This window comes from Antechinus flavipes, chromosome 1 (genome assembly GCF_016432865.1).
Source record: "Antechinus flavipes isolate AdamAnt ecotype Samford, QLD, Australia chromosome 1, AdamAnt_v2, whole genome shotgun sequence".
Taxonomy (NCBI): domain Eukaryota; kingdom Metazoa; phylum Chordata; class Mammalia; order Dasyuromorphia; family Dasyuridae; genus Antechinus; species Antechinus flavipes.
Genome location: NC_067398.1, coordinates 281832099 through 281854427, shown reverse-complemented (window position 1 = coordinate 281854427; position 22329 = coordinate 281832099). Strand labels below are relative to the sequence as shown.

Genomic DNA, 22329 nt, shown 5'->3' with positions numbered 1-22329 from the left:
CAAGTTCTGGCCCATAACATCTCATAGGATCAGATCAATCATACTGAACCATACTAAATTAGATAATTATTGTCTCTATCAACTCTAATGACTTTACACTTTGTAAGGATTCCAACAGCTTTTATCCAGGAAACAAATGCAAACAGATTTTTTTTTTCAATAGAGAAGAAAGCAAGTGAGAGAGAAAGGGAGGAAGGAAGGAAGGAAAAAAGGAAGGAGGGAAGGAAGGCATGGCATCTGCTCAAAGATAAATTACTTTCATAAAGAGATGCCTAGATTTAAATCTTGAATTTGCCACTTAGCTAAAATGCTGGACTATAAGTCAGAAAGAATAGGTTCAAATTCCTGTTTCTTTACATACTACTGTGACCTTGGGAAGTCACTTAATTTCCTTATGCTTAACCCTTCTAATTTCTAACATGTAGGAACTGGACTAAGTGATGTTAGAAATTCCTTTCAGCTCTAAATCTATGATCATATATATTTTATAATTTTGTAGCACCAAACAGATGTGAATCATTCAAAATGCCAAGCAATATCCGAGATGTAATCTAACCCCATCTCTTCAATTTTAGACTAGTCCATCTGCAGCTCCCATCCAAGTCCATGCTGACTCAATGAAATACACACCTAGAAAAGTGACATAATCTAGGCAACAAGCAGTCTTCATCCACTTTATCTTTTGTACAGGAGTAGCTAATCCACTCTTTTTTTATTGGTAGTATTTATTACAATAATTTTTTATAAGATAAGGATTCAACTCAATCCAATTCACCAAAGACTATGCTAAGTATTACATGGTCTCTTTTTGTGTGGAATTTATGTAGGAACCATAGAACATCTAGAGATAATTATAATTTTATAGTGACCACAGATGGACACCAAAGGGACAAAGTGCTATTTAGGCCAGATGAAGGAAAGATCAAGAACTCCAAATGAGTGTTGCATAAACATGAAAAAGAAAGTACAATTTCACCTATCATTAAGGATTCTCTCATAACAGGATAGTCCCTTGCTGATTCAGTATATTTTTCCCCTTCTTTTTAATGTTGTATTGGTCATTTTCATTCATCACAAATGTATATTTCCACTTCTTTTTAATGTTGTATTGGTCATTTTCATTCATCACAAATGTATATGAAATATTAGAAGCAGGGGAGTGAGAAATGAAGACTCCCAGGTGCCAGACAGCTTTTTCCAAGCTTGTTTTCAAAAAAAAAAAAATGCGTGCAATAGACAATAGTTATTATTAACAAGAATTTGTACTTTGAAAAACAATTAGGATTTTCACCTGTCCTCATCTATGAAAGTCAAATTCTTAAACCACAAGACCTGATTAAATTTTCTGTTTTATAGAAAATTCAGTGAATTGATGTGTATGATTGTAAATATTTAACAAAATATATATATAATATACTTGAATGCTTAATCTGCATCTTAACATTTTCTCTATCAGTTACTTAAATCTAGATTTAAATTTTTACAATTAGCAAAATAATAAACCAAGTCCAGATTTATAGCATTTGTTGATTTCCTAGATGGAAATATTCACTCTGAAAATTTAACAATAGATGATGGCAAGCTAATACAAGTTTATTCCAGCTCATCCTTGCCCTTCTTTCTCTTCCTAGGAGACTAGTATAACAACATAACAATGGATGTTTTCATTCTGAGACTTTCTTTTCCCTGGTATCACCTTTTCTTCCCTGCTTCCCAGAAGTTTTTAAACATAACAGTATAAAGCAGGATTCTGGTTGAGTTTTATAGAAGCTCCTTAGCTTATGATAGCCAATTATTAAATTTTAACTATGAGAATATACACCTTGTTGCAGATGATATGATGGTATACCTAGAGAACCCCAGAGATTCTACCAAAAAGCTATTGGAAATAATTCATAATTTTAGCAAAGTAGCTGGCTACAAAATAAATCCCCATAAATCCTCAGCATTTTTATACATCACCAACAAAACCCAACAGCAAGAGATACAAAGAGAAATTCCATTCAGAATAACTGTTGATACCATAAAATATTTGGGAATCTATCTACCAAAGGAAAGTCAGGAATTATATGAGCAAAATTATAAAAAAGTCTCCACACAAATAAAGTCAGACTTAAATAATTGGAAAAATATTAAGTGCTCTTGGATCGGCCGAGCGAACATAATAAAGATGACAATACTCCCTAAACTAATCTATTTATTTAGTGCTATACCAATCAGACTTCCAAGAAAATATTTTATTGATCTAGAAAAAATAACAACAAAATTCATATGGAACAATAAAAAGTCGAGAATCTCAAGGGAATTAATGAAAAAAAAATCAAATGAAGGTGGCCTAGCTGTACCTGATCTAAAATTATATTATAAAGCAGCAGTCACCAAAACCATTTGGTATTGGCTAAGAAATAGATTAGTGGATCAGTGGAAAAGGCTAGGCTCACAAGACAGAATAGTCAATTATAGCAATCTAGTGTTTGACAAACCCAAAGCCCCTAACTTCTGGGAAAAGAATTCATTATTTGATAAAAACTGCTGGGATAATTGGAAATTAGTATGGCAGAAATTAGGCATGGACCCACACTTAACACCATATACCAAGATAAGATCAAAATGGGTCTATGACCTAGGCATAAAGAACGAGACTATAAATAAATTAGAGGAACATAGAATAGTTTATCTCTCAGACTTGTGGAGGAGAAAGAAATTTGTGACCAAAGATGAACTAGAGACCATTACTGATCACAGAATAGAAAATTTCGATTACATCAAATTAAAAAGCTTTTGTACAAATAAAACTAATGCAAACAAGATTAGAAGGGAAGCAACAAACTGGGAAAACATTTTCACAGTTAAAGGTTCTGATAAAGGCCTCATTTCCATAATATATAGAGAACTGACTCAAATTTATAAGAAATCAAGCCATTCTCCAATTGATAAATGGTCAAAGGATATGAACAGACAATTTTCAGAGGATGAGATTGAAACTATTACCACTCATATGAAAGAGTGTTCCAAATCATTATTGATCAGAGAAATGCAAATTAAGACAACTCTGAGATACCACTACACACCTGTCAGATTGGCTAAGATGACAGGAAAAAATAATGATGAATGTTGGAGGGGATGCGGGAAAACTGGGACACTAATGCATTGTTGGTGGAGTTGTGAACGAATCCAACCATTCTGGAGAGCAATCTGGAATTATGCCCAAAAAATTATCAAATTGTGCATACCCTTTGATCCAGCAGTGTTTCTATTGGGCTTATATCCCAAAGAAATACTAAAGAAGGGAAAGGGACCTGTATGTGCCAAAATGTTTGTAGCAGCCCTGTTTGTAGTGGCTAGAAACTGGAAAATGAATGGATGCCCATCAATTGGAGAATGGCTGGGTAAATTGTGGTATATGAATGTTATGGAATATTATTGTTCTGTAAGAAATGACCAGCAGGATGAATACAGAGAGGACTGGCGAGACTTACATGAACTGATGCTAAGTGAAATGAGCAGAACCAGGAGATCATTATACACTTCGACAACGATATTGTATGAGGACATATTTTGATGGAAGTGGATTTCTTTGACAAAGAGACCTGAGTTTCAATTGATAAATGACGGACAAAAGCAGCTACACCCAAAGAAAGAACACTGGGAAACGAATGTAAACTATCTGCATTTTTGTTTTTCTTCCCGGATTATTTATACCTTCTGAATCCAATTCTCCCTACGCAACAAGAAAACTGTTCGGTTCTGCAAACATATATTGTATCTAGGATATACTGCAACATATCCAACATATAAAAGACTGCTTGCCATCTAGGGGAGGGGGTGGAGGGAGGGAGGGGGAAAAAAATCGGAACAGAAACGAGTGTCAATATAATGTAATTATTAAATAAAAAATTAAAAAAAAATAAATAAATTAGAAAATAAAAAAAAAAAAAGAGAATATACACCTTGGAAATCAGCAAACATATCAAATCAGGCTTGATTTTGTTGATTTCTAGATTTAAGAAAGTATTCATGTATAATATAGAACACACGCACATACATATAGATATCAAAAGCTTGTTGATAAACATTTACCAACACATCACTGACATAAAAAGGAACAGGAACTATGGCCAAGTTCCCTTCCTAATTTTTCTTGTCCAAGAAATTTGTTTTACCAAATCTACTGTCTGCATTCCTGAGGGCTTACTGATCTGAGATAGCTGTTCTTGTGCTATTTTCATCCTTCTGCTAACATATTTGATGTGAATCTACCAGGGAAGTATTTGCTCCTCCAAAAGACAATTTCCCCATTTTCTTTAACTGGAATATGGGCTACAAAACATTCATTTTCAAAGAAAGAACTCAGGAGCCACTTCCCTGGAATAAAGAGTAGATAGGAGAGCTATATCTCAGCTATTGTGGCCTATCTGTAGGCCCTGAACAATCTGTACCTGATTTGCATCTTCATCATTTGTTTTTCCTGCAGTAGAATGTAAGTATCTCAAGGGGAAGGAACTGTCTCATTTTTATATTTGTATCCCCAAAGCTCCCAGGACAGTAGCTGTTATATAGAATCGGAGACAGAGATTGGGACTGAAATTTCATTAGTTTAAGGAATTTATAGAGGAGAAATTTTCCTTTAAAGGAAATCAAGGCTCTTTGAAGTGTGAAAGGAAATTATTGGCAAAGGGTGATCCATCATGTTTAGTAACCACTTCAGTTCTGCTGTAACAAGAATTCCATGTTGTTTTGTGCCATTGTGAAAACTTTGTGTGCAGGTTGTAAAATATTTTTGAAAATACAAAATACATTACTCAATAAGTAATATACAACAAGAAGAATCTTGGCATTTTTCTCAAAAAGTATCTTCTAAATAACAACTGCATTATTGTTGTTCTCTTCATTGTGAAAGCTTTGCCAAATTCCTCAGATCTTGATGCTCTGGCTTGACAAGGTATATGGTTCAGAGTTAGTTTAGGTTATCCTGTGTATTCCTTACATCTTTTGTGTCATGAATAAAAATGGCTAATGACTAATAAATGTCAAAACCCTCAATTTTAAACATAACTTGAATCTTTGCCAAAGAGGCAGATCTTACACTAATGTTAGTAAATAAGCCTACAACAGGAAAGAATTCAATTAACAGTGAATTTAAAGGTATGAAGATATCAAAATGAATTGAGGAGCTCTGTTATTGTGCTATTGGGGATGATGAATGGATATGTTCTAAGTATCATGGGGAGGGAGGTATTTTAAATACTGGAATTCAACAAATATTTATCAAGTACTTAACAAGTACTCAGATTTGTAGAGACTCTTTAGCCTCTCATCCACTCTTTAGGACTTGTGGGCCTTTCCATCTGACCTGCAGCTCTTATATACCATCTTCCCCAATTAGACCATGAACTCTTGAAAGAAAGGAATTCTCAGTCTAATGTTTTCTTTTTGTTTTATCTTCAGAACAGTGCCTGACATATAGTCAGTGTTCAATACTTCATTTTTTAAAATTTCAATATTTATTTTTGTAAGATTTTGTGCTCCAAATTTTTTTCCTTCTTTCCCTTACTTCCCCCCACACCATGACAGCAAGCAATCTGATATGACATACAAGTACAATATTTTTAAATACATTTCCACTTTTGTCATGTTGTACAAAAAAAAAAATCAAACCAAAATAGTAAAAACCATCATATAGAAAAAACAAAAAAAGATGAAAATACTATGCTTTGATACACATTCAGCCTCCATGTTTCTCTCCCTGAAAATAAATGGCATTTTCCACCTCAAGACTATTGGAATTGTCTTGGATCACTGCATTGCTACAAAGAGGTAAGTCTAAACAGTTGCTCATCACATAATCTTACTGTTACTGTGTATAATGTTCTTCTGGCTGCTACAAACATTTTTGCACATGTGCGTCCTTTTCCCTCTTTTATGATCTCTTTGGAATACAGACCCAGTAGTGTACACTGCTAAATGAACAATTTGGTTGCTCTTTGGTTTTAGTTCCAAATTACTCTCCAGAATAATTGGATCATTTCACAACTCCACCAACAATGCATTAGTGTCCTAGTTTTCCCACACCCCTTCCAATATTTATCATTATATTTCCCTGTCATCTTAGTGCTTAATAGTTTTTCATTCATCCAATATTCAAGCTAATGTGTGCTAGATTGTTGAAGATATACACTATAAACATATATAAGTAAATACTGAGCATTTATAAAATAATCCAAAGTAATTTTACAATCAGACCGCAAGTGGGAGGAAATCAGGAAAGGCTTTTTCTAGGAGGTAGCATCTAAGCTGTGTCCTTTGTCTAATTGAATGGCTAGTGGCACAATAGAAAGAATATCAAATGAACCCCAATGTGGAAGATAGATTGCAAAGGAATTCTGGAAGAATAGCGAACAATTAAGAGTCTATTAAAATAGTGAAAAAGAGAAGTTAAAAACATGTTAACTACAGTGGTATCTATGTAAGTAGAGAAAAGGAACATGAGGGATGTTGGGGGTGTAGATCAACATAACTTGTCAAATGATTATACATAGATAGTGAGAGATAACTAAAAAATTACTAAGAAGTTTCAAACCTAAGTGAATGAAAAGATGCTAGAATTCTCCACAGAAATTATGAAAATAAATAGATTTTGAAGGAAACATAATAAATTTTATCTTGGACATATTGAGTTTGTGTTAAAGCTAGATGGAAATGTCTCATTAAGGACTGGAGTTCAGGAGAAAGATGAGGTTAGATATGTCGATTAGGAGTCATATTCATGGATACGATAATTGAATCTATGATAGTTGATGAGATCACTGATAGAACAGAAATCAAAAGAGTATTCAGAAGGGAATATGTTTATCTTTAGAAGATGGGACATAGACAATGACCTGGCAAAGTGACTAAGAAGGAGCAGTTATACAAAAAGAGGAGAAACAGAACAAATAAGTATGTGGAAAATTCAGGAAGGAAAGAGAATCCAAGAGAAGGTAGAAATCAACAACATCTATAGCTGCATAGAATGCAAGAACAAGATGCTTGGTAAGTTTAAAAAGAAAAGTTTCAATCAAGTGGTGGGCTCAGCTAGATGTCATATACTGGGCTAATTAAGTTCATTCATTGAGCCTCAGTCCCCATATCCCCAGGCAGAAGATATTACTTCATAATTTACTTAGAAAATTGAAGTCACCCACAGTAAACTCCCTCTTTTTAACAAAATCATTCCTAAGTTTAAAATATGAGGTAATGTACTTGGGATATGGGGAGTAAAGTGGCTCAAGAACAAAAGAAAAGAATCACAGCAGTAAAAAGAATAATAGGTAATAAATTAAGAAATAATAAATGAATAAACTCAATCAACCCTTCATATGACATCCCCCAGCTACACATGAATAGGAGTAAACAAGCAGATGGTGAAAGTAATCTAAGGTTGGGGTCTGAATAGACATGAGGGCCCAAAGGCCCATGTGAGGATAAGAATAAAAGTGAATGGTTTACCATTTAGATTTGAAAGAGAAGAAAATAAAGCCACGACACAGAAAATGAACTTAGAAAGCAATGAGAAATAGAGTAGCTAGAGGTTGAAGTAAGGATAAAGATGAGATTAAGGAGGGAGAAAGTTATAACCTGAAGCATAAGATGAATTGAAAGAGTATAAAATGTCCCATAGTAGGAAATCCAAAAATTCTTAGCCATTAGGCTTCCAGAAAGCAAAGCTTATATTATAAATAAAGGCAAATATTTGGGAAATTCCAAAACTAAGAATGCAAATGAATTTCCCATGACACAATTTAAAACCATTAAATATGAACCTTAGATATGCTGGCAGGAATCCACTATGGAGCAAAGTGATTTTCCAAAGGCCATGTGCTAAGTCAATGGGAAAAATAGGACTTAAAAGTGTTCTTGATGTTGACAAATCTTCCTCCCAGAGATAGATTTGACAATGACTGACAAAAAGTGTTTGAAGATATAGTATATGTGATGAAGCTGGCCTCTAAAAATGGGAAATGGAAGGGTTTTATCATCAGTCAAAATATTTATCCAATATTATTTCAACAATCTACTCAAACAAGATGGACTGAAATGAGGATAATATAAAACTGATTTATCCAACTTAAGTTTCTTTGAATGAACAATAGACCCAAAGCACTTCCTGACACTTCTACTCATTTACTAAGTGATATTTTCCACTATCACCAATCGTGACATGTGATTATTTCTTTATCAAATGAGAGCACAAAGTTATAAAATTTAAAAATAACTTTTTATTACTCTAGGCTTTGCAGAAGGACAGCTTATTCATAAAAAAGACTTCCACTAGCCTTCCTTCTCAATTGCTACAAAGAATGTGGCAAACTAACCTATCAGAAAATGACTAGGAACATGTAATCAGCAGCATTGTACAGCAGATATTGTACTAAGAAAGACAATACCTGAATGATAAAAATTCCAAAATGAGCTTTTAATTCTTTTTTCATTTTTCATTTTAATTTTAATTCTTTTTAATTGCTACTGTGGACTTGATAACCAATGAATAAGAATCTCTTGCTAATTGTTCCTTACCATTTCAATGTAACTGCTATATAGTCCAAGAACTTCAACACTGATTTATCATTATTGAGGCTGAAATAAAATTATGACCCTAAATAAAATTACATTGTATTTTAAAATGTAAAAATGTCTTTAACATAACATATAAAAAAAGAGAGCAGGAAAGATTTGGCTCTCAGGGGAAAATCTTTGGACTCCTGGTCTATTCCAGATACCATTAGTTCTTTAGAGAGAGTAAAAATCAAAAATAGTGACATATACATGTCAAAATTATCCTGTCAATACTCTAAAAGTGATTTTGGAAATAAAAATGGGGCTTTACAATAGGTAAATACAGATCCTGCTTTTCTGAATCAAGGAAGGAAGAAGGGAAGGAGGAAAGGAAGGAGTGAAGGAAGAAAGGAAGGAGAGAAGGAGGGAAGGAAAGAAGGAAATAGGGAAGGAAGGAGGAAAGGAGAGAAGGAAGGAAGGAAAGAAGGAAGGCAGGAAGCAAGGAAAGAAGGAAGGAGGGAAAGAGGGAAGGAGGGAAGAAGGGAAAGAGGGAAAGAGAGAAGGAAGGAAGGAAAGAAGAAAGGCAGGAAGGAAGAAAAGAAGGAAGGAAGGAAGGAGGGAACAAAGAGGAAAGGAAGGAGGGAAGAAAGGAGGGAAGGAAAGAAAGAAAGGAAGGAAGGAAAGAAGAAAAGAGGGAAAGAGGGGAGGAAGGAAGGAGGGAAGGAAGGAAAAAAGGAAGGAAGGAAGGAAAAAAGGAAGGAAGGAAAGAAGGAAAGAGGGAAAGAGGGAAAGAGGGAAAGAGGGAAGGAGGGAAGGAAGGAAGGAAAGAAGGAAGGAGGAAAGAGGGGAGGAGGGAAAGAGGGAAGGAGGGAAACAGGGAAAGAGGGAAGGAGGGAAGGAGGGAAACAGGGAAAGAGGGAAGGAGGGAAGGAGGGAAGCAGGGAAACAGGGAAGGAAGGAAGGAGGGAAGGCTTCATGATCTGGACATAAAGAGTGATACAAGCAAATTAGAAGAACATAGTGTAACTCTTAGATCTGTGAAGAAGGAAGAAATTCGTGACAAAAAAAAACTAGTTATCATTATTGATCACAAAATGGATAATTTTGATTATATTGAGTTAAAAAGTTTGGGTACAAACAAAACAAATGCAGACAAGATTAGAAGGGTAGCAATAAATTATGCAAATATTTTTACATTCAAGAGTTCTGATAAAGGCCTCATTTCCAAATTCTAAAATATATAGAGAATTGACTAAATTTATAAAAATTCAAGCCATTCTCCAATTTATAAATGGTCAAAGGATATAAATAGACAAATTTCAGATGAAGAAATTGAAAGCATATTTAAGTCATATTTTTTTATAGTTAGAGTTCTCTAAATCATTATTGATCAAAGAAATGCCAATTAAGACAACTCTGAGATACCACTACATACCTGTAAGATTGGCTAAGATGACAGGAGAAGATAATGATAAATGTTGGAGTGGATGTGGGAAAATTGGGGCACTAATACAGTGTTTGTGGAATTGTGAAAGAGTCCAACCATCTGGAGAGCAATTTGGAACTATGCCCAAAGAGTTATCAGTTTATGCAATTGATATTTGACCCAGCAGTGTTTCTATTGGGGTTATATCCTATAGAGATCTTAAAAGAGGAAAAGGGACCCACATGAGCAAAAATGTTTGTGGCAGTCCTTTTTGCAGTGGCAAGAAATTGGAAACTGAGTGGATGCCCATCAGTTGGAGAATGGCTGAGTAAATTGTGGTACATGAATGTTATGGAATAATATTGTTCTGTAAGAAACAATCAGCAGGAAGATTTCAGAAAGGCCTGGAAAGACTTACACAAACTGATGCTGGGTGAAATGAGTGAAATCATTGTACATGGCAACAAGAAGATTATACGATGATCAATTTTGATGGACAAGACTCTCTTCAATAATGAAATAATTCAGACCAGTTCCAATGATCTTTTCATGAAGACAGCCATGTATACCCAGAGAGAGGATTGTGGGAACTGAGTGTGGTTCACAACATAGCTTTTTTACTCTTTTTTAAAAATCTGTTTGCATTTTATTTTCTTTCTTGTTTTTTTCTGATTTGATTTGATTTTTCTTGTGTAGCAAGATGATTGTATAAATATGTATGCATATATTGATTTTAACATATATTGAACTACTTATCATCTACAGGAAGGGGAGAGGGGGGAATTGAAACACAAAGTTTTACAAGGGTTAATGTTGGAGAATTATCCATGAATATGTTTTGAAAATAAGAAGCTTAAATAAAAAAAGAAAACAAAACAAAACAAAACAAATTCCTCTTTGTTTGGTTCTGCCCTTAAATTTATCAAGGGCTCTGGGTGGGTTCTTTCAATGAGCCCCTGACATCTCTTCTCCTTTTTCTATGAGGCAATAGATCTTTTGGTACTTCTTCCCCGTTGGCCAATCCTTCCTCATATGTCCTTCTAGTCCACAATTGAAACAAGTTACTGGAGTCCATACTGGGAGACCCATTCCCCTTCCTTTTTCTAAATCTCCTGTTGGCTAGGATTCTGGCCAAAAATCCCCCCTTCCCATCTTTACCAGGTTGCCCTTGATTTTTCATTATAGACTTAGCAACTGTTTGCACCATCTGAAGCATAACTTTAGTCTGCTCTTCCTATTAGAAGGACTATAACATAATTTATCTTTCTTTCTTCTCCTCAGTCCCTCTGGCTACATATACTTTTGGGCTATTTCTAATAATTCATCCAAGGGATTGATCTGCCACCCTTCTTGCTTCTGGAGCTTTTTGTTTACATATGGCTATGAATTGGTGACAAGACTTTGCACCATGGCATCATTTTCTAACCCAGAATACTTTCTCATAAATTTCTTGAGTCTATTTTTAAAGGCTGAGAGGGTCTCTTCCTTTTATTGTTTAAATTCTGTTACTTTACTCATATTTTGACTTCGAGGGACCACATTCCCAATATCCTGAATAATTATTTGTCATAGGTCCCTCGTACTTTATGAGTTGGATTGTTCTGACCCCAGAATCATTGGGATTCTGAGGGGAAAATTTTTGTTCTTCCCTGGTGGGCATTATCCCAGGTCCTCCCTGTTCTTCTCCAGTGAAGATGATCCCTAAAACTGACATCAATTCAGGCCAGGTATAAATGTTAGGATGAAGGAATTGATCAAACTGTTCTACTAACCCAGAAGGATCTTCTAAAAGGACTTTCATCACTTTTTAAAGTTTTGCACCTTCCATGTGACTTATGGGTATCATTTACAATCTTGATTCCTCCCAGGGAGAGTGGGACCTTTCTAAGTGGGAACAAGCTAGTCTTTGTGGTGAGTGGAAAGTTTTCTTGATCCTTTAATATTTGCTTAATCTCCCTCTGAAAGTCAGGAGGACAGGAAATAGTTAATAGTTTTAAATAGTTTTAAATCAATTGATCTCCCTTCTTCAGCTCTCTTGGTGTGGAATTGAGGAAAGGAATTCTGGAATGAAGGCCTTAGGAGTGGTGGTCTGCTGGGGGGCATAGGGAGGAGGCATTGCCAAGAAGGGGTCCCAAGGATAAAATTTCTCCATCCTCCCTCAAAACAGATTGTTCCACAGTTAGCAACCATAGGGCTGCATATTCACTCCCCTCAGAATTAACAGACTCCTTTGAATTTACATACTGATTAAATTTTTCCAAAGAAAATTTTCCAACACCCAAATCTCAAAAGATTCATATGTTGGCCAGAAGAAATCTCCTCCCAGGGGAACGCTTGCCCAAACAAAACAACAATATTTAATAATTTTCTTTTCTTCCTTCCCTATGTATTTTGGTACATTCTCCAAGATCTTAAGCCCATTTTCTAGAGTGCTATCTTCCAGGATACTATATAGTTTCTGGCCAGTTACTTTAGATTGTTCTTTTCCCATGATTCACAGTTTCCTTGTTCTTTCTAAGGGAAGACTCACCTGATCTTATCAAAGGAAAATAAGAAAATCCTTATGGACTGAACTGCCTAGGATTTCCTCAATATCAAAGAGAAATTGCCTAAATTCTCCCAATTCCAAACCCAGTCACCCAAATACCTCACCAATTTTGGGCAAAATCTCTCTTCCCCTCATCAGTTAGTTTTGTTTTTTTTTTTTTTTTTGACAGAACATATGCATGGGTAATTTTTGAACATTGTCCGTTGCACTCACTTTTGTTCCAACTTTTCCCCTTCCTACTCTAGGGGTGACCCTCTCCCTTAGATGGCAGGCAATCTCATACATGCTAAACATGTTAAAGTACATCCCAAATACAATATATGTGTACAAATCCATACAGTTCTCTTGTTGCACCAAAAAAAAAAAATCAGATTCAAAAGGTAAAAATAATCTGGGAAGAAAAACAAGCAGTCCACATTCATTTCCCAGTGTTCTTTCTCTGAGCGCACCTGATTCTGTCCATCATTGATCAATTGGAACTGAATTGGATCTTCTCATTGTTGAAGATATCCACTTCCATCAGAATATATCCTCATATAGTATTGTTGTTGAAATGTATAACGATCTCCTGGTTTTGCTCATTTCACTTAGCATCAGTTCATATAAGTCTCTCCAAGCCTCTCTGTGTTCATCCTGCTGGTCATTTCTTACAGAACAATAATGTTCCATAACATTCATATACCACAATTTACCCACCCATTCTCCAATTGATGGGCATCCATTCATTTTCCAGTTTCTAGCCACTACAAACAGGACCGCCACAAACATTTTGGCACATACAGGTCCCTTTACCTTCTTTAATATCTCTTTGGGATATAAGCCCAGTAGTAGCACTGCTGGATCAAAGGGTATACACAATTTGATAACTTTTTGAGCATAGTTCCAAATTGTTCTCTAGAATGGTTGGATCCATTCACAACTCCACCAACAATGCATCAGTGTCCCAGTTTTCTGGTATCCCCTCCAACATTCATCATTATCTTTTCCTGTCATCTTAGCCAATCTGACAGGTATGTAGTGGTATCTCAGAGTTGTCTTAATTTGCCTTTCTCTGATCAATAGTGATCTGGAACATCCTTTCATACGAATAGAAATAGTTTCAATTTCATCATCTGAAAATTGTTCATATCCTTTGACCATTTATCAATTGGAGAATGGCTTGATTTCTTATAGAGTCAATTCTCTACATATTTTGAAAATAAGGCCTTTATCAGAACCTTTAAAAATGTTTTCCCAGTTTATTGCTTCTCTTCTAATCTTGTTTGAGTTAATTTTTTAATTGTACTGTGTATTTATTTTTAATACATATTGCTTTATGAATAATGTTGAGAAAGAAAAATCAGAGCAAAAGGGAAAAACCATGGGAGAGATTAAAAAAAAAACACAGAAAAAATAAGTGAATATAGCATGTGGTGATTTACATTCACTCTTCTTAGATCTTTTTCTGGATGCAGATGGTATTTCTGTCCAAAGTCTACTGGGATTGCTTCTAATCACTGAACCACTGAGAAGAACTAAGCCTTTCATAGTTGATTATCACACTGTTATTGTTATTGTGTACAATGCATTCCTGGTTCTGCTTAATTTACTCAATGTCAGTTCATGTAAATATTTCCATGCCTTTTTATAATCAGCTTGTTCATCGTTTTTATAGAACAATAATATTCCATTACCTTTATGTACCATAGCTTATTCAGCTATTTCTCAATTGATGAGCATCCACTCATTTTCTAATTTTGTGCTACATAACTGCTACAAACATTTTTGCACATGTGGATCCTTTTCTTTCCTTTATGATTTCCTTGGGATACAGACCCAGCAATGGCACTGTTGAGTCAAAGGATATACACAATTTTATAGCCCTTTGGGGGTTCCAGATCACTCTCCAGAATGGTTGGTTTGTTTCACAACTCCACAAACAATGCATTAGTAGTACTGATGAGAGTAAAACTCTGTAGGATCTGAGTGAGCCTGTAAAATTATGTAAAATTACTAAAAAAAAAAAAAAAAAAAAAAAAAAGTCTCCTTTGATCTACAAACCCAAATGGTCTTGCATATTCTCAGAGCAAGATAAGCTTTCTTGGGGGAAGTCACGACTCCAGGCAAGATTTCCCACTCACCTGAGATTTCCCTTAGACTCATGCATAAAATGGGTCTTCAGAAAATGACTCTTTGCAGATCACTTCATTCTAGAGAATGATATGCCTGCCAAGAGAATTCCTCTTGGTGTTTCTTTAACAATAAAGCTTTTTACTAGCCTTTGGCTTTGAACTCCTGCCTTGGAGAATGGAACCCCATCCATTCCTGCCTAATCTCTCCATCAGTACCCTCATCCCTCATCATTTGGTGGCCCTTACATGGTGGCCATCCACAAGGGTTTTTCCAGTTGAGGTAAGCCTACCATACCACCCTTTTTTAGCGGGGTATAGCTCAAATTTCTCAGGGCATGCAAGTGAAATTGTCTAAAGCCTTGCATTCATGCAGATTTGTCTCTCTGAGGCAGACAACCTTCTGTGGGGTGAGAAATAACCCTCTTATTGAGGAAAGCTTTTGTCACATCTTTCTGTCTCTCTGGGAATGCCTAAAGTAGACTAGAGCTATAGAATTGGGAAAGCTTGGGGCTTGTGGCAGGATGGGTCAGCTTTCTTTCTCCATTCCTAAAGATTCTCCCTTAGGCTGTCTTTTAAAAAATATAGACAAATTCAGCTAGAGAGAGATTTAAAATAGAAAAAGCTCATCTATTTTTGCAATACTTTCTGGCCACAATATAAATTAGACAACCAGGAGGCATGGCCAATTGATGGCTCAATCAATTTCACTACTATTAGAAAACTAGACTTATTTTGCAGGAGACAGGGTAGGTGGACCTAAATTCCCCATGTTCAGGCCTTCATGGGTCTGTCTCAGGATCCTAAATTAAGATTAAGTCGCAGAATGTTGCTAGTTAAGTTTACTGTGGGGGACCTGGAGATAGACACTGATCCCCTGAATGATCCCCTCTTTTCCACTCCTTTGGGGGTACAAGGAGCATCTACCCTTCCACTATGGCCCTCAGCAGGATGCTCTCGAATCTCCTCCAGAACCACCCCCTTATCAGACGGGGGACCTTGGATCCCACACTATCCAACTCCCTCTCCCCCAGAGCCAGACTCTGAGACTATCCAAACTCCTCGAACAAGAAGAGATGCTTCCTTCTCCTCAACCTGTTCCTTCCCTCCTCCTTCTGAGCCTCTAGTCTTCTCTTACACCTCTCTACAAGCCTGATTCAGCCACAGCTGCTACTCAGGACCTTGATTTGGCTACTTCTTCTAAACTCTGCCCCTTGAAGGAAGTGGTCAAACAGGGGAGGGAGGGAGAGGGGGAGGGGGAGGATCTCTTAGAGTGCAGATACTTTTCCATGTCAGATCTTTCCCAAATTAAGAAGAAACTGGGCAGGTACTTTGAGGATCCCACCAAGTATATTGAGGAAAGGTTTAAAGCCATTACTCTCCAATCTGTCCTGGGGAGATATTAATATCATTATCTCCTCTCGTTGTACCATAGAGGAGAAAAAGAGGATCTGGGACCTGGACCAGAAGTTTGGAGATGACATGGCTGCCTCTTCCCCTGATAGATTTCGAGCAGGGGCCATAGCCGTGCCTATCTCAGACCCCAGGTGGAACTATCAGGATAGGAGCAGGGACAGAGAGAAGAGGGATCATCTCCTAACCTGCCTCATTGAGAGCATGAAAAAGGAGATTAAGAAGCAGGTTAATTACAACAAGCTTAGAGAGCTCACCCAAGCAGCTGAGGAAAACCCTGCCCTCTTTCAGGGTCGCTTTGTAGAGGCCATGAGGAAATACACTAATCTGGACTCCACTTCTCCAGAGGGGAACACTGTCCTTGGCATGCATTTTATCAATCAGTTTTTCCCAGATATAAGACAGAAGCTACAGAAATTGATTCTAGGGCCCCAGACTCCTATGACTCAGTTATTGGAAGTTGCCTTTGGGGTATTCAATAATAGGGACCAAGAGGAGGATTGAAAGGCCAGAACAAAGAACAAAGAATAGGCCCAGATTCTGGCAGCCCCTATTTCCAAAGAGCCCAGGGCGTGTGCTTTAGGTGCAAAAGGCACGGCCACTGCCAGGGCAAGGAATTGCCCTCTGAAAAGTCAGCCTCCAGGCCCTTGCCCTAGATACAAACAGGAAGGACACTGGAAGAGCGACTGCCCAGAGAGCGGTAAAACCACTGCTTGCACCCCCCTCCCCCATCTCACCCTGCAGGCTTCTCAGGACCTGGACTGATGAAGCCCAGGGTTTGGCCATGGCTCCCTTTGCTCCATCCCACTGCCGAACCCAGGGTCACTTTGGACATAGCAGGTATGCTCATCTCATTTCTCTTTGATGGGGGGAGAGGGAGGAAGCGGGGGCGGGAAGGGTAGGGGGGGAGGGAGGGAAAGGTTCTCTTTCTGTTCTGCTCTAGTACTCAAGTCCCACTCCCCCCTCCCTGCATAAGGTGATGGGAATTGATGGAGACACCGGACCTGCTTGGAAACCTTCCCCCTGCCTTGCCAGTTCCGGGACCTATTATTTCCACATACATTTTTAATTTTCACTTCCTGTCTCACCCTGTTAATGGGGAGAGACTTGATGGTGAAGCTGGGAGCCCAATTCTCTCTGTTCAAACTTCCAAATAATCTCTTTGTACTCTTTTCAAGACCCTCCCATATTCCATATGAAATCTGGGAGGACATAGACTGTGTGGGATCAGGGCATTCCTAGAAGAGCCACACATGTTCGCACTCTGATTAAGCTGCGGGATCCTAGTGTATTTCCCCTCCAATATCCAATTAAACAGGAAAACAGGATAGAGTTACAACCTCTGATTGAAAAGTTCCTTAAACTTCTATACTTTAAACTTCTAATTCCCTGCCAGTCTCCCTGCAATACTCCAATTCTTTCCGTCAGGAAGGTGAATGGAAACTACTGCATGTTGCAGGATCTGAGGACAATTAATGAAGCAGTCATTCCAATCCATCCTTTAGTGCCCAATTCATATATGATTCTCACCCAGATTCCTGGGAATACACAATGGTTTTCTACCCTGGACTTTAAAGATGCCTTTTTCTGTATTCCTTTGCATAAGGACTCCAGGTTTCTCTTTGCCTTTGAATGGGCCAGGGGAACTCCCCCACCAGTTAACCTGGACTGTTCTGCCTCAAAGCTTTGAGATAGGCCCCCCCCACCTGTTTGGGCAAGCATTAGCTAAAGATTTAAGGGAACTGGAGCTGCCTGGCAGTAGCCTTATCCAATATACGAATGATATTTTGCTCTGCAGCCCCACCAGAGAGGAGTCCCTAAAAGCAGCCACAAAGACTCTAAATTTTCTAGCCTTGAAAGGCTACAGGGTCTCCTTACCAAAGGCCCATATTGCCTGCCAGTCTGTCAAATATTTGGGCCACAATCTCATCCCCACCTCTCACTCTCTAACTGAGGAGAGGAAACAGGCTATCCTAAGCCTGCCAGATTCTGCCTCAAAGAAGCAGCTGTGTACATGGCCATGCATGGCCGGCTTTTACAGGATCTGGATTCCCAATTTTGGGATTATTGCCAAACCCCTCTATAATTCTATTCAAGGTCACAATAACATTTTTCTTTAATGGGGATCTGATCAGGCCAAGACTTTTAAAACTCTGAAAGCCAAACTGACCTCTGCCCCTGCCCTTGCCCTCCCTGATTTACAGAAAGCTTTCACCCTGTATGTGGTTGAGAGGCATGGGAAGGCATTGGAAATCCTTACCCAGCTTCTAGGAACTGATCCCAGGCCTGTGGCTTATTTCTCAAATAAGCTGGACTCAATTTCCCTAGAATGGCCACCCTGTCTCAGAGCAGTGGCTGCCATGGCCCTGTTAATTGAGGAAGCCTCCAAACTGATCTTAGGTCATCCATTAGAAGTTCTAACTCCTTCACCCCCCAGAGGCCAGAGCATTTTAGAAGCCAAAGGGCATCAGTGGCTCTCGAATGGGAGGTACCAAGCCCTCTTGTTAGATACCCCTGACCTGACACTCCAAGTCTGTCACACTTTGAATCCTGCCATTCTTCTCCCTGATGTCTCTCAACCAGGAGAGATTGCCCATAATTGAGAGGAAATTATAGATTCTGTCTACCCCAGCAGATCTGATTTAAGGGACACTCCCCTTGAGAACCCAGATGGGGAGTGGTTCACAGATGGATCTAGCTTTCTTGAGAATGGGGAGAGAAAAGCAGGTTGTTTAATGGTGACCCTTCATACCATCCTTGAGGCTAAGTCATTACTTCCTAGGATGTCTACTCAGTCCTGGAACCAGAGCTTTAGAATTGGGGAAGGGGATGAGAGTCAACATATACACTGACTCTAAATATGCTTTTCATATTTTGCATGCTCACGGAGCTATTTGGAAAGGAAGAGGCTTGTTGATAGCAAAAAACTCTCCCATTAAACATGCGGGAGAAATTCTGCATCAAAATATTGCAAGCTGTTCATGAATCCAGAGAGGTCTCAGTTATGTTCTGTAAAGGACATCAAAAGGGAGATTCACTTCAAGTTAAAGGGAACAGGCTTGCAGATTCAGCTGCTAAAGCTGCTGCCCTTTCACTATTGACTATGGCACCTTTAATTCCCCAGCTGTCTGAGTCTTTTGTTCCTTCCTACAGCTCACAGGAAAAAGCTCTTGCAGAGGAAAAGGGGTACATCCTTTCTCCCTCTGGTTGGTTTCAAACGTCCTCAGTTCACCTCTTAGTCCCAGAGGCAAGTCAGTGGAAACTGATCTCTGGTTTTCATCAGGCTACGTTCCTGGGGAAAAATGCCCTCCATTCCCTGGTGACATGCATTTTCACTGGCAACAAGCTGAGAGAAACAATCAGGTCTGCCAGGCCTGCCCAATTTGTGCACAGGTGAATCCTGAGGGAGCCAATAAGCCCCCACCTCTCCTGAAGCCAGTCCAGAAGAGAGGCACGTACACTGGTGAGGATTGGCAACTAGACTTTACGCATATGCCCCCTGTAGAGATTTCAAGTTGTTTCTAGTATTTGTTGATACATTCGCTGAGTAGAAGCTTTTCCTTCTAGGACTGAGAAGGCTCAGGAAGTGACTAAGTGCTTTCTGAAAGAAACCATACCATGTTTTGGCTTGCCCAACTCTTTACAGAAGGATAACAGGCTGGCCTTTATTTCTCAGGTAACCCAAGGGGTAGCCAAGGCATTTAACATTTCTTATCATCTCCACTTTGCCTGGTGTCCTCAAGCCTCTGAGAAGGTGGAGAAAATGAACCACAGGCTTAAGAGAGTCCTTACTAAACTATGCCTAGAGACTTGAGAGGACTGGATAAAGACTCTCCCATTGGGGCTACTTCAAGTCAGAATTGCCCCCTGGGAGATAATTAAGCTGAGTTCCTTTGAACTTCTGTATGGATGGCCTTTCTTAACCAATGACATCCTTGTGGATTCTGATTTGCAAGAAGTCACTCAGTTTGCTACTCAGCTCAGTGCATTTCAAAAGGCATTCTCTGAATACGCATATAAGCACTTCCCCAGGCCCTGGGAGGCTCAGGCTCAAATCCCATCTCCTGTCAATCTAGGTGATATGGTATATTTAAAAACCTGGAAGCCCCAAGGATCCAACCCCTTAGGTGTAAAATAGAAAGGCCCATACAATGTCATTCTGACCACTCCAATGACAGTTAAACTGGAAGGGTCCCCCAGATAGACTCATATTTCTAGAATTAAAAATGCTGCTTCTGTTCTCTCTCCTTCAGATATCCCATTGTATTCCTGTGAGCCCATAGAGGACCTGAAGTTTCTCTTTGGCAAGAATCCTGAAAAATCTCTGGAGAAGGAAGGGTGATATTGCCTATAATCTTCTTCCCTCCTTATCCTGAGGACATTACTCCTGATGCTCTCTTTCCAGCTTTCCTGGTCTTACTCTATGGGCACTCGCCAATGGTCAGATTTGGTCAGACACTAGGGGACTCTATGGTCTCTACTGGTCCCTATACTAACTCCTCTTCTGATTATCATCCTTTTGTTCGTATTTTGCCCCTGCATTTTCAGATTGCTTGTGAGATTTGTTTCCTCTAGGCTTCGAGCTGCAAAATTCCAACTTCTTCTGTGACCTGGGGATCATGAGACAACTGATGGGCAAACTCAACATCTACTGAATGTTGTAGCTGCTGTTTTCAGATCTCGTTTCTCTCCTCCAAGCACAATCCCCCATTAGGATCACTCTACAACCATTTTCATCGGTTGTAGGTACAGAAGACCTGAGACCCTTGACCTTTTTCCCAAAAGAATTTGTGCTTATTACTTGAGGGGGGAGATGATGAGAGTAAAACTCTGTATGACCTGAGTGAGCCCTGTAAAATTATGTAAATTCACCAAAAATAAGTTCCTTTGATCTACAAATCCAAATGGTCTTGCATCCTCTCAGAGCAAGATAAGCTTTTTTGGGGGAAGTCACAACTCCATGCAAGATTTCACATTCACCTGAGATTTCCCTTAGACTCATGCATAAAATGGGTCTTCAGAATATGGCTCTTTGCAGATCACTTCTTTCTTGAGAATGATATGCCTACCAAGAGAATCCTTCTTGGTGTTTCTTTAACAATAAAGCTTTTTACCATAGCCTTTGGGGTTAGCAAACCTTTGGAGAATGAAACCCCACCCATTCCTATCTAACCTCTCCATCTGTACCCTCATCCCTCATCAGTACTAGTACCAGTATCAACTGTATTCCAATAAATATGATAATCTAAGTAAAACAAATGAATACTTACAAAAATGTAAATTTCCCAAATTAACAAAAGAGGAAATAAATTACTTAAGAAGTTGCATTTTAGAAAAAGAAACTGAACAATCTCCAGGGCCAGATGGATTTATATGTGAATTCCACCAAATGTTTAAAGAACAATTAATTCTGTTCTAACAATAAATCAGTAATCTTAAATCTTCTAGCTTCGGTGTAATGCCGGAGAAACTGAGGCAGGAGAGAGATTAGAGAGTTTTTAATATTTTATTAATGGGAGAGTAAGATTGACTGGACAGGACTCTCTTCTCAAATTATCCAGTCAGACAGAGATAAAGATATACTGGGACCAAGGAATCCATGTTGGTCCCAGGGCTGGAGGAGACTGTCATCTCAAAGAATCCAGCGCCCAGCATCCAGCCGCCAGCTGCTATCCTCCAGAAATGAATGGAGGAACCCCAACTTCTTAAATACCTTTTCTCTGAACAAAGGAAGGGGTGAGAAGCGCGGAAAAACTGTCAGGATGGAAGAGGCCATAAACCCCAAAAAACCCAGAGACAGGATGTCTGAATACACAGAGATAAAGATGTCAGTGAAATATCTTGGAATATTTTAGAGGGATATTGTAAATTCTTGAGGACAGAAAAGAGTCAGGAGGTCTACTCTCTTGTTTATTTTACTTGGGCTAACAATTTATAACCTTAGAGTAATTGGTCCTCAGTAATGGACCAGAGGGTTTTTTTTGTTTGTTTGTTTGTTTGTTTGTTTGTTTTTTTTTTTTTTTTTTACAATTTAAGGGATTGACAAAGAACAGTTAAAGAAACTGAAACAAGGGAAACTAGTGCAGGGAAACTGAGTCAGGACAATGAAAGAGAACTGTGGCATAACATTGGAGTCTGCTTCAGGGATTTCCCACACTCCCAATCTAAGAACAACAATCTGTCTGATTCTGACCATCAGATAACTTCTGGCCTCAGGATAAGCCCCAAAGACCAAACTTCTGAGACCATTCCCTGATCCTAACCCTACCTCTGAGTCATAGAATTAGCATGTCAATGAC

The 22329-nt window shown here is 38.4% G+C and overlaps 1 protein-coding gene and 1 pseudogene across 1 annotated transcript in view; both read right to left on the bottom strand.

The window, feature by feature from the left end:
- The window catches only part of LOC127545942 (G protein pathway suppressor 2-like), a 42292-nt pseudogene extending 26152 nt beyond the window's left edge, over positions 1 to 16140 (bottom strand).
- The window catches only part of PGM5 (phosphoglucomutase 5), a 286144-nt gene that overhangs the window by 222556 nt on the left and 41259 nt on the right, over positions 1 to 22329 (bottom strand). The window lies entirely within an intron of this gene.